Source organism: Marmota marmota, unplaced genomic scaffold (genome assembly GCF_001458135.2).
Source record: "Marmota marmota marmota unplaced genomic scaffold, marMar, whole genome shotgun sequence".
Classification (NCBI taxonomy): domain Eukaryota; kingdom Metazoa; phylum Chordata; class Mammalia; order Rodentia; family Sciuridae; genus Marmota; species Marmota marmota.
Genome location: NW_026000057.1, coordinates 26,876,057 through 26,898,574, shown reverse-complemented (window position 1 = coordinate 26,898,574; position 22,518 = coordinate 26,876,057). Strand labels below are relative to the sequence as shown.

The 22,518-nt window shown below is 35.8% G+C and overlaps 1 long non-coding RNA gene across 1 annotated transcript; it reads right to left on the bottom strand.

Annotated features, from left to right (window-relative positions):
- On the bottom strand, window positions 1-22,081 carry LOC125619824. The gene is made up of 3 exons (XR_007351427.1): window positions 21,736-22,081; window positions 2,764-2,862; window positions 1-887 (listed from the first exon to the last, which is right to left on the bottom strand). It is a non-coding gene; the product is annotated as an uncharacterized LOC125619824 (long non-coding RNA).
- Window positions 22,082-22,518: the final 437 nt, after the last annotated feature.

Here is a 22,518-nt window from a genome sequence, read left to right as displayed (position 1 = left end):
TATACAGCCACGTTTATACATAGGGCCATACCAGTGTCTATTGTATTCTGCTACCCTTCCTATCACCCCCTACCCTATCCTCCCCTCCTATCACCTCTTTCTATCCAATCTACCATGACACATTTCTCTTTTTTTTTCTTCTTCCCCCTCACACCATCTTATATGTAATTTTGCATAACAATGAGGGTCTCCTAACCAATGAGGTTAATCAACCTCACTCATTATTAAAGACAACACAAACAATGAGACATAACACAAACAATAAAACAGTATTTTTAATTAATTAATTAGAATTAGGTATACATGACAGCAGAATGCATTTTGATTCATTGTGCACAATTGCAGCACAACTTTTCAATTTCTCTTTTTGTACACGATATAGTGTTACACCATATACGCAGTCATACATGTACCTAGGGTAATGATGTCCATCTCATTCTACCATCTTTCCTGATCCTGTGTCCCCTCCCCACCCCACCTTCCCCTTTGCCCAATCAAAGTTCCTCCATTTTTCCCATGCCCCTCCACCTCCCCTTTATGGATGAGCATCCACTTATTTTAAGTCCTCAGCTTTCCAAAAATTAAATTAAATAATGAACAGTACTCAAAGTATGAAAAACAGATTTCACATATCTTTGATGAAAAAATAAAGTGCTTAATGATTTGGGTACTTATCACCAGACCGATTATGTATATTATTGTTGCTTACTTTTATCAGATTTTTCTCTACTATAGAGAAAGAGTCCAGTCCACGTGCAGAGAGCTCAGTCTGTTTTGCTCAGAGTTGCAGTACACTAGCTACCTTGGCACCTGGTGAGTAGTAGGCACTCAGGAAACACTTACGGAAGGAAAGGGTTATATGTCCTTGTAACAACTCTTGTTCTCATCTATAAAGGAAGAAATGGGCAACAAAAATTTGATAAGGAAGCTTTAAAAAAAAACAAGCAATGTGATCCATTGAGAGCAACTGATCTGTTATAAAAATAAACATCTTGAAAATGTTCTCAATTGGATCAAAATAATGAAATCCAGATTTTTAAGAAGTCAAGAAATAATGGGTTGGTTAAAAGATTTACTAGTTCTTTGAAATTGCACTTTCTGGTAAAATAATAAAAATAAAGCAGTAAGAATAAAACATTAAGAAGGAGCATATGTGAATTTAAAATGTTTTGTTTTTTTTTAAAATGAGACAATGAACATATAAATAGTACTTTGCATTATATCCCATACCTTGCAAGTTCAAATCTTATCTGATACTGAAAGTTTGCAATGTTTATTTGCAATATTTATTTGCTCATGTTTAAAAGTCCCAAGGTAACACATGAGTCATATTTAATGAAAAAGATGTATATAGTTAATTTGTAGTTGAACTGCAACATATATGAAATTCTAAATAATAGAAGATTTGGGACAAAAATATGCAAATATACATGCCTCCATGTCATTGACGATAAAATCTAAAATGAGAATCATACCAAAACAAGAGCAGGTTTGTAAATAGAAGCAGAAAACATCAACTATTGAACACTAGGTGCACTTCAGATAGAATTGATAATGCCGAATCAGAGCTTTCGATAAGCAATGTGCTTCCACACCTTTCTCAGTGTATCAATATACATTATATTGATTGGCTCCAGGGCCTTCAGACTTGTATTTGGGTTTGGCCAACAAGCTTTGGCACAAGGGCATGAATAATTGACTTGCCCAGTTCCATCCTTTAGGGTAATCAGAAACACCTACTTACTGGTTCTGGTCCTCAGTCCTTTCCTAGTAGCTTTGCCAAAACCAGTTTTCTGTAACCACCCTCCCTTGCCCCTCAAGGCTAAGGGTGGCACCTCCCACAAGGTCACTGCCTCCCACTTACTGTCTTTATTAATCTCATCTCCTCTTGCTCATATCACTTGGATCTATGTCCTGTCAGGTCTTTGATATACTGAATCCTAGAAGTGTTCTCTTCCAGTCTTTATTATGCTATTTGGTTTCACTTTGGATTTTTTCTTCTTTTCTTTCCTCTTACTCCCGCCCCTTCCTTTCTTCCTTCCCTTTTTTCCTTCTTTGCTTCTTTCTTTCTTCCTATCTTTAATACTTAACTCATTGAACGTTATAATTAAACCTATGACCAAGAGTGACTTTTTCTTTTAAGAAAAAACAATTCTCAATTCACCACTCCTTCTTATCAGGATCTTTCTCAGATTTTGTCCTCAGAAGGCTCTGAAATTACTCACAATATATATCAGTTAAAGGTAGATTTCTGCATGTTTCGAAGAATCCATATTCATAGTTGCTTGTATATTAAAATTGCATTATCTCAAGTAGAAAACTTGAGATAATGAAATTTCATTGTCTCAAGAAGAAATTCAGGGTCCTTTCAAATCTCTGGTTCTCTAGCTATAGTAGTTAGCCCTGTCCTGTTCTTCAATTTCAAGGTGGCTGCTAGTTCTCGAACCATCAGATCTTCATTTCAGAGAACATATAAACAAAGAATTATAAAGGACAAAAAGGAGGTGAAAGTCATATGCCAGATATCTACAGAGTTTTCCTTGAAATTACACAATGTTATTTCTGTGTTTGTTTGACAATTACTGACAAAACCACACTTAAGGAAAGAGCTAGATAAGCTGAAAAACCTAGCGTGCTCATTAGTCATATAGTTAAAAGAAAGGACTCAGTTACTCAAAAAGAGGAAGAAGATAATGGACTTTGGAATAGATGACTATCCATGTGTCACAGAATAAACTAAATTAATACTAAGTGTACACTTACCAATGCTAAAATTTTCTACATCCCCAATTATGTCTGGTCATCTTTCAGAGGTTTTGCCATGAGATTGAAAGGAGACAATCAGAAATCTGATAATAAAAGCTGAAACATATACAAGGACAGGGTGAAAAACCTTTCCTTCAATTTTGGCCAAAGAACAAAAAAGTACCTCAAGATTACCTAAGGAAAAAGAGAGTTAGTGGAGGAAGGTATTTAGGTTTATTTTTATTAGAATGCTGGTCAGTTATGGAGAATGACCTGTAAACTTCTTAAATGAGAGAAACCTCTAGCTAGAGATGAATTTTTGCACCATCCATTTGCCAAGCCAGGGGTAGGTGTCAGGGAAGTCCCCATCTGTCAAATGCTCACTCAGTAGCTCTGAAGAAAGCTTAAAAAGGTGGTAGTCACAGTCACAAGGTCTCACTTGTGTGCTTTTTCTTTTATATTCCCAAATCTTTTCACCTCCATTTCCTCTCAGCATTGAGTGTCTATCTACAATTTGGTGCAGTAAAGTGAGGTTTGTCTAATAATATGGCCACCATCATTTCTTGTGAATCAGTACTTTGGTCCTGTACCTAGCTATTGCCAACACCAATTTTCTACACAGAATAATTGAGAACTAAGAAAACTTCTTCCCAAGAAGTCTTTTCCATTTTATCTTTATACCTGTCCTACCTGGTAAATGCCTTTTGGAGCTAAGTGGAAAGTTTCTGACCTGAAGCTGCTATTGATGCTCCATTTGCAGGGGCCCATGATTCTGCAGACTTTGCCATAGCTCTATTTTTGGCTTTCATAAAGTTCTTCCCAATTCCCCATCGTGACAACACAGGCCATACCTTCAGGCCTGGTTATAATAACCAAATCACCTGAACCACACCCAGCAATTGTTTAAGTGCCTTCCATTCTTGAGTCAGTGGATAAGCTACATTAAATTAAGAATTTTCCTTCCAGGCTTTCCTGCTTGGTCCTGAATTCAGAATGGCATTTGGGGCAGTCAACTCAGTGTTGCTTACCTGGGCTGCTCTCCCAGATGAAGCTTTGCCTCACCTGTGCCTGTTTAGCAACAGCTCTGTCTGCAGTGTTTTGAGATCTGAAACCAACCACATCATTAAAAGACAGCAGTACTACTGAGGGTCACATTGGCTAATTCTCTCATCCCAGATGAGGACTGTGTCTTTGCTGAGGACCCTGTTGTTTGGGCTCTGCTTGTCAGACAACCTTTGCCTGCCTGCTGGCCCATTTTTGCAGCATCAGGTGTCTGGGTTATAAAAGCTTCACTGGAAAAATACATATGGAAACATTGTTCATCTATCCCCCAAAGCAAAGACACACCATGAGTCTTGTTATTTTGCTACATTTTGCTTGTTAATTATCTCCTTGAAATTTTACTCCCTGTGATTTTTTTTTGTTAACATCTAGTCTAGCATAAAAATTGAAATGTTGAGTTTTATTATGGGGGGTTAATTGAGAGTCCAAAAAGGGATATTTCAGGGAAGTCCACTTCTATTATGGGCAGAAGATGAAGTTTAATAAGGAAATCAAATGAACTTGCAGACTGTACTCTCTGTTAGGCAGACTAACCCACCAACACCCAAGCAATGCTGTGAAGTTTCCCACAAGGAGGAGCAGGATGGTAGGCAGCACATTATCAAGGGAGAAGGAAAGCTGAACAGGATCCCTGGGTTGTATTTTCTAAATTTGTAAATCCAATAAGTCCTTCCCTTCCCATGAATCAAAATGAGTAAAGGAAGAACAGCGATAGAGCTCAGGAATACTATACTTTTTGAATTCTCTTTATGTAAAAAATAACAGAAATAAAGATCTCTGTCAGGGATTCAATAATTTTATTTGCCCTGATATAAAAGGATCAATAAAATAAATATATCTAAAATTATAGTCAGGTAGAGATCAGGAAGCTAACAGAACTTTTAACAAGAGAACTATCTATTTTCTTGATTAGTATTTCTCAATGGGCAGTACTTCTCAATGTACTACTTGCATTTTGAGAGACACAGTATTTTGATGTGCAAAATTACTCTCACATTCTGGATCATTTAGCAGCGCTGGTCATTGAGCACCAAGTGGCAGTAGCACTCCTCCTCCAATCACTGTTAGAGTACTGCCCCCTTATCAGTGATTTTGTTTCCTGTAGTCAAGCAAGATCTGAAAATTTTCTGTGGAAAATTCCAGAAATTAACAAAAAATTTTTTAAATAACTTTTAGCACTGTGTATTGTTGTTATTGCTCTTTTATTATCATTGTTGTTATTTTCTTAGAATGTCTAATTTTTAATTAAATTTGTCATCAGTATTATATGCATAGGAAAGAACATACTATAGGTAGAGTTCTTGGAATGTGTTCTCCACACATAAGAGGGGGTTACTATATAGAAAACAGTCTTTATATATGTTCTTAGATATTTTCTAAGTGGTGGCATCTTCCCCATCCTCTAATGACTCTTCCTGGTGATCCAGAAGAATTCTCAGATTCAAGTCTGAATTTTAAAATATGAGCTAAAATTAGGCCAGAGGAGAGGTGAAAAAATTGTGTTCCAAACAGAAGCAACACTTTAGAAAGCCCTGTGTTCAGGGGGTTCATAGCATATTCAAGTATTCAAAAACACCTCTGTGTGAGGTGCCCAGACAGTGAGGGATACACTAGCAGAGGAGGCTAATGACCCAGGAAATATTAGTGTAAACTACAGATGTTGTTTAATAGAAGAATGGCATATTGAACTTTTGTTTTAAAGTGAATCATTTTATTACATCTTTCTCATTTGCAATAAGCTCATTTTGAGTTAATATTAATTGTTTGCATGATCTTGAGCACTTTTCTAATTCACATGACTTTTTTTAAATGTGTGTGTATGTGTATGTATATATAGGTTTTTGCTTATTTGGTTTTTTGGATTTTTTTTTCAAATAGAACAAAAGCATTTCATATAAAATGAAAACAAAGCATGTTTTAATTACCTGTGCCTCTACTCCTCATTGATTTCCACACCACATAACCACATATAAGATGAAAATAAATTCAATTGTTCCATACCTCATATACTGCACACAAGCCTCATTCTCACTTTGCTTAGTCTTTAAAACTTGAGGAAAGAAAGCTTTTAAGATCTGCTGATGAAGGTGTTCAGTTAATTAACAAATAGTAAAATAAGAAGAACTTATTTTAATTGTTCACTTCCACACTCCCACCCTGAGGACAGGCCCTTTCATGAAAGAACACTAGTACTGACAAAAAAAAAAAAAAAAAAAAAGGAAAGGACATCATAAATGACACAATTACTCCAAAAGAAATGTGAAGAGACAGACTAGACATTGCACATTCCTTCATCATTTGAATGGAGAGGGAAAAATCTATATTATATTTAAGACGAGAGAGAGTGATTAACCAGGTAACAGCATATGTCTTCATGCAATGTGGACAGTAAAGTCCTAGTTAATGCTGCTTGTGGAATGAAGTCATTATGCTCAATGGAGGGACAATAATTTCAATACATCTGGTATACCCATAGCCAGCTCAAGGTTAATTTCTTTTCTTCCATTTAACTAAATTCATTCTAATCGTCTGTATTATTCCTTTTGGAGTTTCAGAATTCATCCTTTTACTGATTAGCTGAAATAAAGAATTCTACAAAATGTACAAGGCTATTTTCAAATAAATACCTGACATAGCCGTCAGTATTCATTATATCAGTTTCTAGGAAACCAAACACATAATTAGGTCGTAAATTTGGGGCCTAAACTTAAGTTAAAATATTTTAATTCCCAACATATGCTTTCTCCATAGTAATTATATAGTGCACAGAAATTTTACAAAACATGTATTTTGGAATTTTTATTTTGAGATGGTTTTTGTATTGCAAAGAAAATACCTAAGACAGCATCATGCTAAATAGATGCCTAAAACTAGCAGCAAATGAGATCCATGGAGAACACAAGCAATTATTGCTTTATCCAAGGAATGCTTTAATACAACTACACAAATCACCTTCCTGAGAGTGCTGAAAATATAATATATTCAATAGTTAATTCACTCAATAATACTAATTGAGAAGATACTATGTGGCAGGAGATGTTATCAGAGAGGCAACAGGGAGCTCAGTCATGTAGGCATTAAGAATTACCAAAACTGAGCTTTATTTTTAATAAGGTGGAGTCATTAGAAAGTTTGAGAAGAAAAGTGACAAAATTAAAGAAGTATGTTTAAATTACTGTTTATAATGAGCCTTAAATATAAAAGGTAAATTAATGTCAATTGGGAAAAGAATTAATTATAGAATTTACATTTATGTGATGAAAATATGCTGAAGGGTTTTACTTAGGTACTCTGAATTTAGAGGAAATAAAATAACTCCTAAATTATTACTTTCTTCAATAAAAGGTAACAAACCTATTTTAAATAGGACTGGATTTTTCTTTAAAGTTTTTCCTACATTGCTAAATAATTTGAGCTACCAGTTAGACTTCTATATATTAAGAACTATTGTAAGAATTTTTCCAGGTTATAGGTAGAGTTAAAAAAAGCAGTTTATTAATAAGCAATGTGAAAATTGTTTTAAAAGAGATGTGTACATGCTCATGAGAAAGCTTAATAGACTAGGCAGACTTGAGTGGTTTTTTCATTAAATAATCTTTTCTAAGACTTTAAGCTGATTTTGAACAAATTGCATTTATTCATATAAAGAGAAAGAGGAGAGAGAAAGAAATGGAGAGAGGAAGAAAGGGAGAGATGGAGAAGAAGGGAGGGGGAAAGAGAGGTAAAGAGGAAGAAAAGGAGAGATGGAGAGGGAGGGAGAGGGTGAGAGAGGGGGAAGAGAAAGAGAGAAGAAAGAAAGAGAAAGAGATGGAGAAGAGAAAGAGAGAAAGTTAATGGAGGTGATAAGGAAAGGGCAAGAGAGTGAGCAATGAGCAATGTGTGTGAAGCTGGAGCTGTGTGTGTAGAATTACATCATTTTATTTATTGTAGTAGAGTATGAAGAATGGGCAAGAGGAAACTAAGGGAGTTACACATGTGACATAAAGAGATTTCTATTACAAACTCATGAATTTGGAACTGATCCTTAAAAAAGTGATGAGACAATATAAAAAAATAAAGTTGTGACATGATATCATTTGCATTTTCAGGAAATCATTTTGGCTTTGTTATGTTCTGAAGGGGATAGCCTAGATGATCAAGAGAATATTTGAAAAGATATTTAATCAGGCAAATAAGAAACTGTGATGATCTTATTTAGGAATTTCTGTTAAGTGGATGGAAGGTGATAGACTCTGAGGAAACCTATCCAAGAGGCAAAACTGATGAGAGATGGTATTTGAATGGAGGTGGTCATGAAAGAAACTGATCTGAAAGATGGGCATTTTTAGCTTATTTAACTAGAGATAAGAAATAAAAATGGAAGAAAATGTTTAGGATATAAAGTCAGTAAATTAAGAATTTCATTTTAGACATGTGATGTTTGAAGTGGTGTGAAGCAGTTACATTGTCATATAGGCACCGTGTCTCCATAGGAAGATTTGAGCTAAATATATACACATGAGTTTAACAACATGTATATTGATACTACAGGGAAGATGATGAGATTGCTTATTGAAAATGTGTGTCATAGCAATGGCAGCTGGAAGCCTCCTAGGACCAATACTAAAAGGGCATGAAGAGGAAAGAATACCCAGAAGAAAAGAAAAAGAAAAACAAACAAACAAAAATACACAAATAAAAACAAACAAACATGAAGGGAAAAATAAAGAATGTGTTGCTTTCCTAACCTAAGAAGTTATCAATAGAAAGGAAGAGGAACAGCCAAAGTTAGGACAGAGGCAATTTTTTTTAAGTTGGAATATTATATTTTAAACTAAAGTTTATAATTCTATAAATTAAGAGGAAAAAGCTATTTTTATTAGTCATGATTCTTCTTATTGATTTACTGAGTAGAGTTTGTCATATTTACTCATAATTCATACATGCATAGAACCTTTATAGTACAAATATAATAATTTCAGAAGCTGAATATATTCTACTTTCTTTTTAAGTAAATTTTAACCAAAAATTGCCAGATGTCCCTATAGGTAATCAAGAAGTTATGGTACATCAAATTTATTTATAATAATAATTTAATAATATCAAGTAGAACCTCAGCTTATAAATCTAACAAAAACTTCATTAATATTTGAATTAAGTACTCCCATTATTGCATATCTAATATTTAAACTCCATGGCTTATTTCTCAAATTAGTTACTGCTAATCATATTAAAAGTAACAATTTAACTTTTAGATGTATTTTGATCCCAATATTGCTACCTCATGATTTGGAAAAAGGAGATACAAAAGACTTTTTAAGGTGGAATCACAATCAGGATTCATAATCTCAAATGCTCAAAGGGACTAGTTATGACAGCCAAGAAAACTGAGTTTAATGTAACAGGATATGGTGTGGGTCTAATCCAGTATTCCAGGAAGATTGTGTCCAGCTGATGACGTGGCCACCACCAAGCTATAGGCAGCATTTCTTTTTCCCATGAAATATTTTGAAAATAATGTGCATGGAATACAGTCACTAATGGTTACCATGGAGAATAGGAATATTTCATTGGGGTATAACTCATGTTTACACATCATGTCAAGTATTAGACATGTGGTTTTGTCTTTACTATCACCTTCTATCTTCTGTACTTATGCAATGCTTGGTTTTTCCCCATGGCATTTGGTATTTTAATTAAATAATGCCTCTCTTCATTCTGTTCAAACATGAGAAAAGTTTGACTATGTAATTGCAGGATTCCATTTTATTCTCATTGTTTAGATTACCACTTTATTTAATTGTATATCCTGAAGAAAGAATTATGGGAGTAAGTTTGAAATGGTTTTAATTATAGTGGCATTTAGGTTAAATAGTGGAAAACACACTTTGCAATTTTAAAAGCACATTCAGTTCTGCTAGTTGGAGACTCAGAGTATTAGACTGAGATGGGTTTTATGCTATTTGATTTATTGCTATATTGCAGCTCAAAATTTTGAAAGGATCAAATAAGCTGAATTGCTGGAAGAAAATATTTGAAAAAATAGCTTAAGATATTTTTAATATGTAAAACCAGAATTTTAAATATAGGTAACCTCTGAGATGCTCATGCCTGACTTTGAAACGCCTGGTACTCATCAGGAGCTCAGCTGGTTCTCATTGGTAAAGAGTCTCTTAGCCCTTGGGTGAAGGATAAAGAAATGGAAAGTGCTTTTCTGATTCATTCATTATGTTGCTGAGTCTAATTCGTAGTGATGAGGAAAAGATCTGTTCACAAGATGGAATGAATACTTGTCTTGGAAATTCTAAAAGAGGCTAGAAAGAGTCTTACTCTCCCACCAAGTCCCTTTTCAAAACTGGGGTTGAAAATTTAAAAAACTGAACTTCATCAGAAAAGAAGAAATTTAGGGATTTCTTCCCTTGGAGCTTTTCAAATTTCAATATTTGGTTACTAAGTTTTGGGATTTTCATGGACTGGGGTTCTTCTCAGTATCTTGTAGAATGAAGCATAAGAAACATGTCCTTGGATGCTTTTCACTCTTGATTAACTCCCGTTGATGTTCCTTATATCTTCCTTTCTGGGTCATTTAATTGAAAGTTTTTATTCACTCAAACTTCAAACTTCACCTTCTGTCCTCAATTTCAGAGATAATTGTTTTTATACTTGGGACTTCCAAGAGTAAAAGACTTGGGAATTAATATCACAAGCCCAGGTTTCCCCAAATACAGCAAGCTCTTTTCTTACCAACTCTGTGTTCTACCACACTTCCAGTCATGAGGACTTGACAGGGGTGGGTTTCTTACCAATCCCTGATTTGTATTTCAAGCTCTTGCCAAGAAAAAAAAAAGTTTCCCATGGCTTTTTGCTAGGGCTTTCATAATCAAACTGCTATCCTGATTTTTCTGTAGGGATTATTTATTGTTCCTATAGTTAATGAATCTGAGTCTGCCTCTAAGAGAAGTAGAATTCCTGGAAGAAAAGTAATACTTGCTACCTGACACTTGAGTACAAGCTATGGTTGCTAGGAGATTCCTATTACATCATCCTACCCCTCAGTTGGGTACCATGGTTAATAGCATCACCTTGAGTGACTCCAGGTCCATTCTCCCTCATCAGCCCTTATTTGGATTGGTAACACCTTCCCACCTATGCCAGTCCTACAGGTGAAGTAAGCCCTCCATCACCAACCCACATACATTGGTAATTGTTTCCTTCCTTCCTTCTGTTGACAGTTTACCAGTCTATCAGCTGATATTTCATTGACTGTGATGCTGTCAACCACCAGAGTTTTTAATAAGAGACAAACTACCAGCTCAACAAGCAACCTAATAGAACATGTAGATATGACTCTGTTGATAGATGAAGTTGAACCTACTGAAATATCCATGATTTAATATTCCCAGACATCTTCAGAACAGCCTTAAATTCATATATTAATATCTTGCATTTCAAAGTTATCTTTATTTTCTCATTGTCTTCAGCACCCATAAAATTCCTCAGCATTTGCTCTAATACAAATCAAAAACAATTTTACATCTTCACATGCCTAGTACACATGCTGTTTTTCTCCTATTAAAAATTTCTACTTAAAAATATCAGACGTGTTTAAGTCGAGAATCTTCTTTGGTGCCCATATTTAAACTGCCCCTTGCTTTGAGGCATTCTATTTAGAAAAAAAGGAATTTATTTTTGGAAATAAATATGAGTCCAGAAAAAATAATTTGTAAACTTAGCTGACTGCAACCCATGCTACTAAGTTCTGTTTGGGTACACTTGTTTTTCATATAATAGCATGTTTATGAACACAGTGATGAAGAGAAGATAACACTGTTTTATATGGTACAGAGTATGACAAAATATGATAAAACAAATATTAATAAGTGTCTTATAAATATCTATATCTATACATCCATATTTACTTATAGATATATACATATTTAACTAGCAAAGCTTCTAGAACAATAAACTATTATTCTTCATAATCAAAAATAGTAGTCTTAGCAGTTAATGATCACAGCCAAACTCAAAATCCAGATGATGGTGTCAAGTAATTAGTTAGTGATCCCAAAGGATTGACTTGAGTTTGGGCAGAATCCAACTTGAATGGGAGCCTAGAAACAATTTCTCCTGTGGTCTCTGTTCCCTGTCTTTGGCTACGTCTCTGTTCTGACCTCTTTGACATAATTCCATCCCCCTGCATTGCCTTGAAATCAGGGATGGAATAATACATTTGTGTTCACATCTTGATATACTAATACCAGATTCCCTTCTTCTTCATATTAAAAAATACAATAAAACTAGAATATTTAAAAATTATAAGAAAATAAAGCAACCTCTAAAAGCAACACAAAAGCTTATTTGTTGGTGTTGATCACCTGCCTCCTCTAGCATTTTATTACTCGATGACTTATTATTCTAAAAGCCCCCTTGGTAGAGGGAGTGAAGAGAATGTGGAGAAGAGAATGAATAGGACAAAGGATTCTGTCTTGCTCAGTTATGCTCTCTCTCCCTCTGTCTCCTCCCTCTTAATTCTTTCTCTTGTGTGCTTACATGTAAACAACACATAGAGCAGGCATGCAGTACAAGATTATAACACTATTTCATTTTACTTTTGCCTTCCACTGCACTTCATAAATGTATCCATTGGTAGTAATCTTTCTCTTCCTCCTGAGGAATACCCTAGCATGTCAAATGACACTTTTGCCCACACCAATCTACGGGAACAGTAAGTCAGGAACAGAGTTTCAAATGGGAAATTATAATGACCATTTCAATAGATGAAAAAAAAAATTGACTCTAGTTTACATCAACCTTCTTCTCTCCAGGGTCATTGTTAGCGCATATGGTATCTGTGAAAATGAGAAAAAAGTACCACTCTCTCTAAGCAGACCATGTTCCCCCGCCCACGGAGAGGGCTTGACCAATGGAACACTGCTGAATTCCAGCTCTGTCTCACTAGCTCAGTGAATTCAGAGCCAGGGTAATTAATGTTGAGGACACACCTTGCACGTCCACATGATTATATATCTCATCTCTACTTGGGGAAGGTAACGAAAGCATGTGGTCTTTTTGCTGTCCATTCTCTTACTGATCACCTTCAGCCCCAACAAAACCAGTCATTGTTTAATCTGATAAGAGTGAAGCAAAGAAAAAGTAAGGGGTAAAACAGTACTTATCTCCCTGGGTATCTCTGTACTATGACCACACTGATGGTGAGAATCTGACTTTTTATCATGTAATGTTCTTTCTTAATAGATCCTCTGCTGAGCCCCTTTCCTCTGAGGTTCCTTTAGTCTTGATAGATGCACATCCATTCTGTGAGTTCAGTTGAATACCAGGGCCTCCCAGGCCTTTAATATCTTCTTATAATGTCTTTTGGCTATTCCATGAGATTCTATTAAGTGGGATCCCTTGACACTTCTTTCTTTCTAGTGGCCCATTCAAACTGTAGGACTTGTGACCAACAGATTTCAATGAAGTAGTACTCACACACTCAGCCGCCTAACAATTACTATTTTTTTATTGTCTCTAAATTTCCCAGGCAAAAATTAGATCTTAATTCACAATCCATTCCAACATTCACAAAGAGAATTCAGGTCCTAATCCTTGTGTGTCCCCCAAATTCAGGAACACGTTTTGAAGTTCTCCAAGGAATCCTCCTTATAGCTCTCTATGTAGGTTTACTATGAGAAAGCCAGACTTCCACTCCTTCCCCCAACAGTGAGTGGGATCCATGACTTCATTAATCACCTCACAGATTTACTTCCACAAAAAAATGACCTCAGACTTTCCAAGTGGACCTGGGATTTAAAAGTAGGTTCTGGCTAATTCCTTTGAAATGCTGCTTTAGTCACTTTGTGTCTTTCAATTGGTCTAGAATATAGATTGTACAATAATAAAATGATCCATAAAAAATTCTTAAATACTGTTTAAAACACTCACTATCCTATCAGTGAGGATGTTAAAGAGCAGATGCCTGCTGAGAAACCAAGGCAGTGTGGAGGCTCCCCTGTTTAAACCCCAATTCTTTCAATCATGCTACAAAGATTTCAGAGAGGTCGCTCAGAGTAACAGGCATGACTTTATTAGAATGATAGTAAAGGGGACACTCAGGGAAGAGAGTGGGTCCTCATAGAGAGGAGAAGGACTACACATGGCCCTCCAGTTTAATTGGGGATCCCAAGGAAGTTCCCAGAGAGTCCTGTCCAGGCCCACCTCTTTACTTTTAACTGACAGTAGGATGACATCAGACTTTACTGTCGCCATTTGCATGACAACTCTAGGTCACTTTAGCCCATGCTGACGAATTCTAACTGGAGCCTGTCCTTAGAGATTTTATGGTTAGAGGGAATTATCCTTATCTCCCTGAGTTCTGGGATCTGGTCTATGTAAGAGTCTCTCCCCATCAGGGTAACTTGTGTTCATCTTATCTATCTGCATTTCAGGCCTGCATTTCTTCTGCAGATAAGAAGTTGTTTGCTGAGGAATGTAACATATCCTGTCAACTTAAGCCAGGCAGGGCTATAGGTAAATTGCTTTCTAAAAAAGAAAGTGGGGGGCGGGGGGCAGGGTGGTCAGCACAGAGGTCTCAGTTTTCAGAATTATTTCTTTAACTTCAAGTTCCCACAGCTCCCTACCAAGTTCCCTAACAAGGAGAGATTAAAATAACCCCTAAATCTTACAGGCTTAAGGAAACAATACCTTGCTATTGTTTTGTGATCATTATTTGGTGATCTTTCTCTGCACTGTCATCATCTGCACTCCAGTGACACAAGCTGACAGTTCAACCACTGTCTGGAACACTGATGGATTTCTCCAGTGGCCAGAGGTAGCAGGGAACAGGGGGGAGCACAAGCAGAGCTTACTTATCTGGCCAACAAAAGTTACAAGGATTCACTTGAGTTCAACAATGAGTAGTTCTCCTGAAGGAAGGAAATTAATGTTTTCAAACAGTTACTTATATACTCTATCACACTGTGTTAGCCATCCCAGCCTGAGAGGGAAACTGCAGAGAAAACTTCCAGGGGTCTGGTCACTGGTTATATGACAGAATGACAAATGATCATACATGAACCAGAGAAGAGAACTTTACTCACCGACTTGGATATGGGGCTTACATATCTGACATAGTGACAGTTTTAAGATATTTTATTAAAAGGAACTTGTTTTGTGTTTGTTTTTGTTATTTTTTGGAGTTATTTGCTATTTGTTTATGAGTTTTGAAGTAGAGTCTCTGCCTTTTTTCTTCTTGGTGCCTAAGTAGCTCTGAGACATAAGGATCCATAACAAAGACACAATTGAGAGCATGACTGAACTTTTGAAGTTCAAAGGTTGCACATTTCCATTGCAACACTCTCCTTTTATGGGGTTAGCATTCTTCCTTCTCCACAAAAGAAAATGCAGAAACAGCAGAATCAAGAAAATACTAGCCCAGGTCTTCTCTAACATTCTCTCAAATGATGCTGCCACTGATATTGTTTGAACATCTGGAAGTGACATGTCATGCCTGCAGCCTAGCCCAGACAGCTGCATAAATATCACTGGGTCATGAATTACCCACCCTTTGTATATCCCATGAGAGAACAAAATTTTGGGTCACAGAATGTGACAGTGTTGCTTACTTTCAATACTTGTAGCTTCTGGTTTAATTGTTTTTTTCTAATTGATTAATTTTTAAATTGACAAATTAAAAATCACACACACACACACACACACACATTGTTATGGCTTAAATATCATTTCCCCCAAAGCTTATGTGTACGACAATTCAAGAACATTCAGAGGTGAAATGATAATAATAGCTGTAACCTAATCAGTGCATTAATCCACTAATGTGGATTAACTGGGTGGTAATCTAGGCAGGTAGGGTGTAACTTGGAGAAGGTAGACATACATGTGGTGGTTGTATTTGTCCCCAGTAAATGTGGCTCTTTCTTCTTCCTTCCTGATTGCCATGTCCTGAGCTGTTCTGATTCACCTTAGGCCCAGAGGTATGGAGTCAGTGGTCTATGGACTAAGACTCCTGAAACCATGAGTGCCACATAAAACTTTCCTCCTCTAAAATTGTTCCTGTCAGGTCTTTTGGTCACAGCAGTGAAAAAGCTGAATACAACACTATACATTTATATATATATATATATATATATATATATATATATATATNATATATAGTGTGTGTGTGTTTGTGTGTGTGTGTGTGTGTGTGTGTATAAAATACACCGTGATGTTTTGAAACATGTACACATTATGGAATGGCTAAATTAAGCTAACATATTTATCATTTTCTTAAAGTCAGAACACTTAAAATCTACTCTCAGCAATTTTATAACACAGTGTTTAAATTACAGTCACCAGTTATATAATAGTTCTCTTGAATTTATTTGTGTTTAACTGAAATTTTGTAGCTTATGACCAATATTTCCTCAACTGTCTCTCACCCAGTCCCTAATAACTCCACTCTATACTCCACTTCTGTGAGTTCAGATGTTTTAGAAGCCACATATAAATAAGACCATATGGCTTTTGTCTTGTCTATACTTGGCATATTTTGCATAATTTAATACTCTCCAGGTTCATGCAACGTTGTCACTAATGATAGGGTTTCCTTCTTTTTTAAGCATAAATAGTATGTTTTTTAAGCATAAATGTTGTATACATTGTGTGTATATGCCACATTTTATTTATCTGTTCACCTGTTGATAGACACTTAGGTTGATACCATATTGGGGCTATTGTAAATAATGCAGCAACAAATATGAGATGGACATTGACATACTTATTTTAATCCCTTTGGATGTATACCCAGTAGTGAAATTACTAGATCTCATGGTAGTTCTCTTTAATTTTTTGAAGACCTTTTACAATGTTTTCCATTAGAGCTCTCTTGCCTGTTTTGTGTCACTATAACAAAATACCTATACTTAATGTTTTAAAAAGGAGGTTCATTTGGATTTTGATTCTGGTATCTGGAAGTCCAAAGAGCCATGATGCTGACATCTAGAAAGAGTCCCCTAGATTGTGTCATATCATGGTAAAGAAATAGAAAAGGAAATGGTCACATGAAGAAGGGGCCATGATCATGAGGTAGCCTCAATTTGTAACAATCTGCTTTCCTGAGAACCATCTTGAACCTGTGAGAACTACATTAATGCTTTCCAAAATGGTGCCCCATGATCTAATCATCTCCAACTAGGCTGCACCTATTAAAGGCTCCACCACCTTAGTGCTGTTAAAAGGAACCAAGCTTCCAGCTTATGAACTTTTGAATGACAAACTGAAAGAATTCCCCACACAAAGACACTTCGCGGGGAGAATTCCAATTTTATTGCAAAAAGCTGTGTGCTTATATAGAACTAAGGGGAAGATGGTAGGGCTTAGATAAATGGCAGGCCACCGGTTTATTGGCAAGTTCTTCCAGATAGGAGCCCAGGAATTAGTTCTTATTGGGGCTAAGGTTCCCCGCCAGCAAGATTTGAAATTGGCGCCGGCGGGAGAGTTCACACAGGCGGGAACTTTTCGCGCCACTGCAGAAAAGAGGAAGGTAGGAAGAAGAGGTCCTTAGGTGCCATGTTGGGGTTTTTCTCTGGGGTACAGCTGCTGTTTATACTTTTCCCAACACAAACCATATCCAAATCATAACAATGACTATATCAACTTACATTCACACCAATAGCATTCAACATTCCCTTTTCTTTGCATCCTTAGATGACGCATGGCATTATGCCAGAAAAGAGTGGTTGAGAGGTGATGCCAGGGAGCCATTGAGATGATGATGGTTATGTTAAGCTGTGTATTCAATTGTATATTGGACCTTTACTGTCTGGTAATAGGGCAGCTCTTGCTGCCTCTGCCTCGGAGCCCTACTTTGGAGTTCCCCGTTGAGTTCGGGGTTCCAAGAGTGAGTGCACGAGCAGCCCAGTGGAGTGGGAGAGAGTTCCCAGGGAGTGTGCATGGAGTGCTGGTGGAGTTTGGGCAATAAAGTTTCCTGTTTGAACATACAAGTGCTTTGTGGTGGCTCGGTTATTTGTGCCCAGCCAGACTGCGGCATACCAACATTAGCTTTTTTGACTTTTTGATGACAGCAAATTTAACAGGTGATAACTAATATTGTGGTTTCAAGTTACATATCTCCAATGATTAGTAATATTAAGCATGTTTTCATATACCTGTTAGTCATTCGCATGTCTTCTCTTGAAAAATGTCTATTCAGATTCATTTTTAAATCAAGTTCCTTGATTCATCATTATATAGTTTTTTTTTAATTCCTTAACTATTTTGGATATAACCTCTCATCAGATTTCATATATTGTAAATATAACTGTTTCAATGTTTGTGGGTTCTTAATAAGAAGAGGGAATAGCATAGGCCAGAGATAAAATAGCAATAATTAAGCACCTATTATGTGGTAGGCATGACAATAGTCACTTCACATGGTGAATTATAGTTAACTTTTTCAAAAGAATCTTGTGGAATGGTAACCACCATCTCATTTTCATGTGAGGAAACAGATTTGTATAGACAAGGTTATTGCTGAAGATTAGCTATTTGGATAAGACACAGCTAGATCTCAAACTCAGTTCTTCATCCAAAACCTTTCTTGGATTTGTCCATTAGAACATCAATCATTTTTCTGCACATACCCTCTTTTCTTAAGGATTCTAATATTGTTCCTAAAAGACTTTTTAGACTACGTTTCCTAATCAGAATTCAGTAAGTCAACAAATGCAGCAGGAAAATTTTTGTTTTGGTGGGAGTGGTTGTTTTGTTTTAAACATTAGTCTACATTATGAACCAGCTGGTGATAATTTTGCTATTCAAAATGCTACTTATTGCACTTTGGAATATGCAGAGCCATCATATACCCTACTTTCCAAAAAAGAATCATTGAACAAAACAGAAATTAGTAAGAGGCTGGGGAACAGAAAATTCCAGCTGACTCTAACCCCTCTTCTTCATATGCTCCCTTTAAAAGCCATATGTCCAGCAAAAAAATAAAACCAAGAAATTTTAGAGTTAGAAAAAAAAAACACTTCAGCTTATATGGCAAAACTTTCTTATTTGAAAGTTGAGGATACTGAAAGGTTAAAAGTTCAAAGAAGTTTGGTGGTTATGGTAATCTATCTGCAAGATGACTACCAATAATTCTCTTGTGATATTTATGGTCTTGGGGTGGTCTTGCCACCTCACTGAATCAGGGTTGATTTATATGGAAAATAGAATATGATAGATGTGTCAGTTTATAATATTGAGGACTGTGTCATAAATGCAATGGAGCTTTGGGCTTAGTCTCTTCATTATCACTCATTCCTGGTGAATCCAGCCACCATAATGTGAGGTCACACTAAAGAGTATTCACCTTATTAGCACCAATTTACCAGCCAAATGAGTGAACACTCTTGGTATTGGATCTTACAGTCACAGTCAAGTCCAAATGACTGTAGGCTCAAATGACACTAAAAACTCTGATCCAGAGCTGCTAAACTCAGCTACTCCCAAATTGCCAGTCTACATATCCTGGCATTATAAGATACTAAATTGTTATTGTTTTTCATTAAGTCATTAGTTTGGGCGATGCTTTGCTATGCAGCACTAGGTTACTAATACACACTAACTCTAGGACAGAGAGGTCATTGCGGAAGATGACCAGAAGTGTTGACAATCTTTGAACTCCAACATACTGGAATTTGATACTAGGTTACTATTTTTTATTCTATGCCAATGCTGCCATTTTCACTACTAATATCTGTTCAATTTAATCCTAATATTTTCATTCTTTTCAGAATATTTCTTGTAGCATAGAATTATCATATCACTTTTTCTACTGAAAAAAATGACAAATTATTTTTCTTTTTACCAGTGTTTTTCTCCAATGAGCAACTCATTTCTATTATTAAAAAACTCTTCATCAGACTTATCTATATTGTCTCTTTGTGTTTCCTCAGTTCTAATTCTCTTTTAACTCCAACCCCACTCATTCTGTTATTCTCACTTCTCTGAAAAAAATTACAATAAGATTGCCAGTGACCTCCATTTTGCCAAATCTAATGGACATTCTCACTATATATTTTATTCATTTTTTCACAACATTAGATACAGTTGATAACTGAGTCCTTCTCTACTGAGGGATACTGCATACAAAATATTCACAAATTTGTTTTCACTTCATTATCTTTTGCTTACTCTTCCTCCTACTGCTACCTAGATTACTTTTAGATTTTTCTTCTTTATCAATATTAACTTTCTGCATGATAATGTATCCAACAATCCACTTGATAGCTGTACTAGGATGTCTATGAGGTCTCAAAAATTTACTATGAACAAATCCAAACTCTTGATTTCTCATGCTAAGCCTGATTGCTCTCAGCTTTTTTTTTCATTTTAGGAAGTAGTATAAGTAAATCTGATGCTCTCTAGTCTTTCCCACTTGCTTAGGGGAAAAACTCTGAAGTCATAATTGTGTTCTATAGTTCTTATATAATCCTACCCCTAGTTGTCAGCCATTTATGTAGTACCAAACTTTTAAACAAATCCTGAGTAAGATTTCTTAAAAATTTCATAGTGATAGCCCTAGCCAAGCACCTTCATAACATCTCCCTTTGATTAGTTAGTGTATTGGTTCCAACTGGGCCCTTTGCACCCTTTCTTACACCCTTCATAGTTAATTTTCTTTGGCAGCTATAGGAATCTTTAAAATCCTTCAATGGATTCCTGCTACTGTTCAAATAAAATTCAAACCATGGCCTAACAGGCCCTGAATAAACTGAGTTGCTTACTTCAGATACCATTTACTTCCTCATTTGCCTCCAGACTCAATAGTCTTCCTGGATGTGAAGCACACAAAATAAAATCCCACCTTAAGACTTTTCACTTTATTTTCCTTCTGCTGAAAATCACCTATCTACATAAATCTACCAGCTTCACTCCCCTCTCCCATTCAAACCTCAAAAACCACCATTTTAAAACAGGTATCCCTAAACTCTCAAACAGAAAATAGCAACCTTAACCCTTCCAACCTTAACATAATATTGTTTATATTGTTTTTTACTTTTTTAATACCAGGGATTAAACCTAGGGGTGCCTAACCACCAAACCACATCCCCAGCCCAATTTTGTATTTTATTAGAGAGAGGGTCTTGCCAAATTGCTTAGGGCCTTGCTAGGTTGCTAAGGCTGGCTTTGAACTCACGATATTCCTGTATCAGCCTCCTGAGTCACTGGGATTACAGCTGTGCACCTTATTTAATATATCCTTAATGGCATTTGTCATATTATAATGCTCAACCATTTTATTATCTATTTTCCCAGCAAAATATAAATCCCCTGAGAACAGGAACTTTTTTCTTTCTATAGTATTTTTAGTATGTAAACTAGAAACCAATAGGTAAGGTTTTCTATAAATTATACATTTGAATGAATAAATGAATGAATGTTTGCTTGAGTACTCAGGAGTCTCAAATTTTGAATTGTTCATTACTTTGGCATATACTGGGTGTTCCACAAATATTTACCAAGTAAGTATATTGGAAATATGATTGCCATAGAAGCAGATTTATATCCATAGTAACTATGAAAATTAGTCTTTGCATTATTCTCCAATGCCATTGCTCACTCTAAACATTGTGTCTAAATCATAGTAAATGCTGGAGATTAACATGCAGAGGAAGTAAACAAAAGTCCTTGGATACCTGGTCCCAGAAAATACATTAACAAAATAATAGATTTTATCAATCCTGCATTTAGCAAGATAGTCAAAGAAGACAAAAATGAAAAGAAGAGATGGAATTGGTCAGTAGGAAATGATCAATGATTTTTAAGACAAAATAGTATGTAATAGAATGATCAAGACAGAAGTCATCTCACATAAGATAAAATGAGCTTAAACATAGTGGAACTGAAATTAGACAAAATTTGGAGGAGTTTAGAGAAAAGGAAAAAATAAAAGGAGATTACCTTTAGTGGGTAGAAGAGTCATTTAACCTAATTTTGCAACAAGAAATAATGATTCCTAATCATGATTCCATGTGGTGATTGCAGCAAATGACAGTCTCCATACCTTGAATGCTGCTTTTCTCCTCATTTAGGCTGTGGAACTCACATGGCGTTCCTGATATAGACAGAGCAGCTTCTGTGAGACAGAGATCACATTGACTTTTTGTAACATGTTAAAACTAACCTATAAAACATTCCTTCCTGGGAATGGAAAGTAGATTAAATAATCCCAAAGAAAGCAATAACAGATTAATACTAGATCACAGCCTCTGCTAGATATTCTAATAGAGCATTCTTTCAACGCTGTTGTGAAAATAACATGGTCCAGCAGATTTTGTGCTGACTTCTATATACCACGTGGAGGCTTTAATTAACCTGTCTTGTGAGTCACCAAGCCCTTATGAATTCCATTTATATTGCATTGTGAGAATATGACATTTACTTCTTCACACCATTTGACATTTTTCAACTCTTGCCATGAAAAAATTTATTGAGCAAATGTCACTGCAAAAGTATCCATGGTCTACTAGTGACCATTCCTCCACGTGGCTGATATTGACTGCTTAAAAAAAATAGCAATATAAAGAAAATACCTAGGGCTTCCTATTTTGACCTTTAACAACAGAAATGATATTCTGATCTTGTTAATTAAGCAATTTAGGAAATATACACAGCAAACTCAACAATAACAACAACAAAACCAAGTTGGTCATTTGTGAAAATCTGGGATTTCCTTTGTGTCTT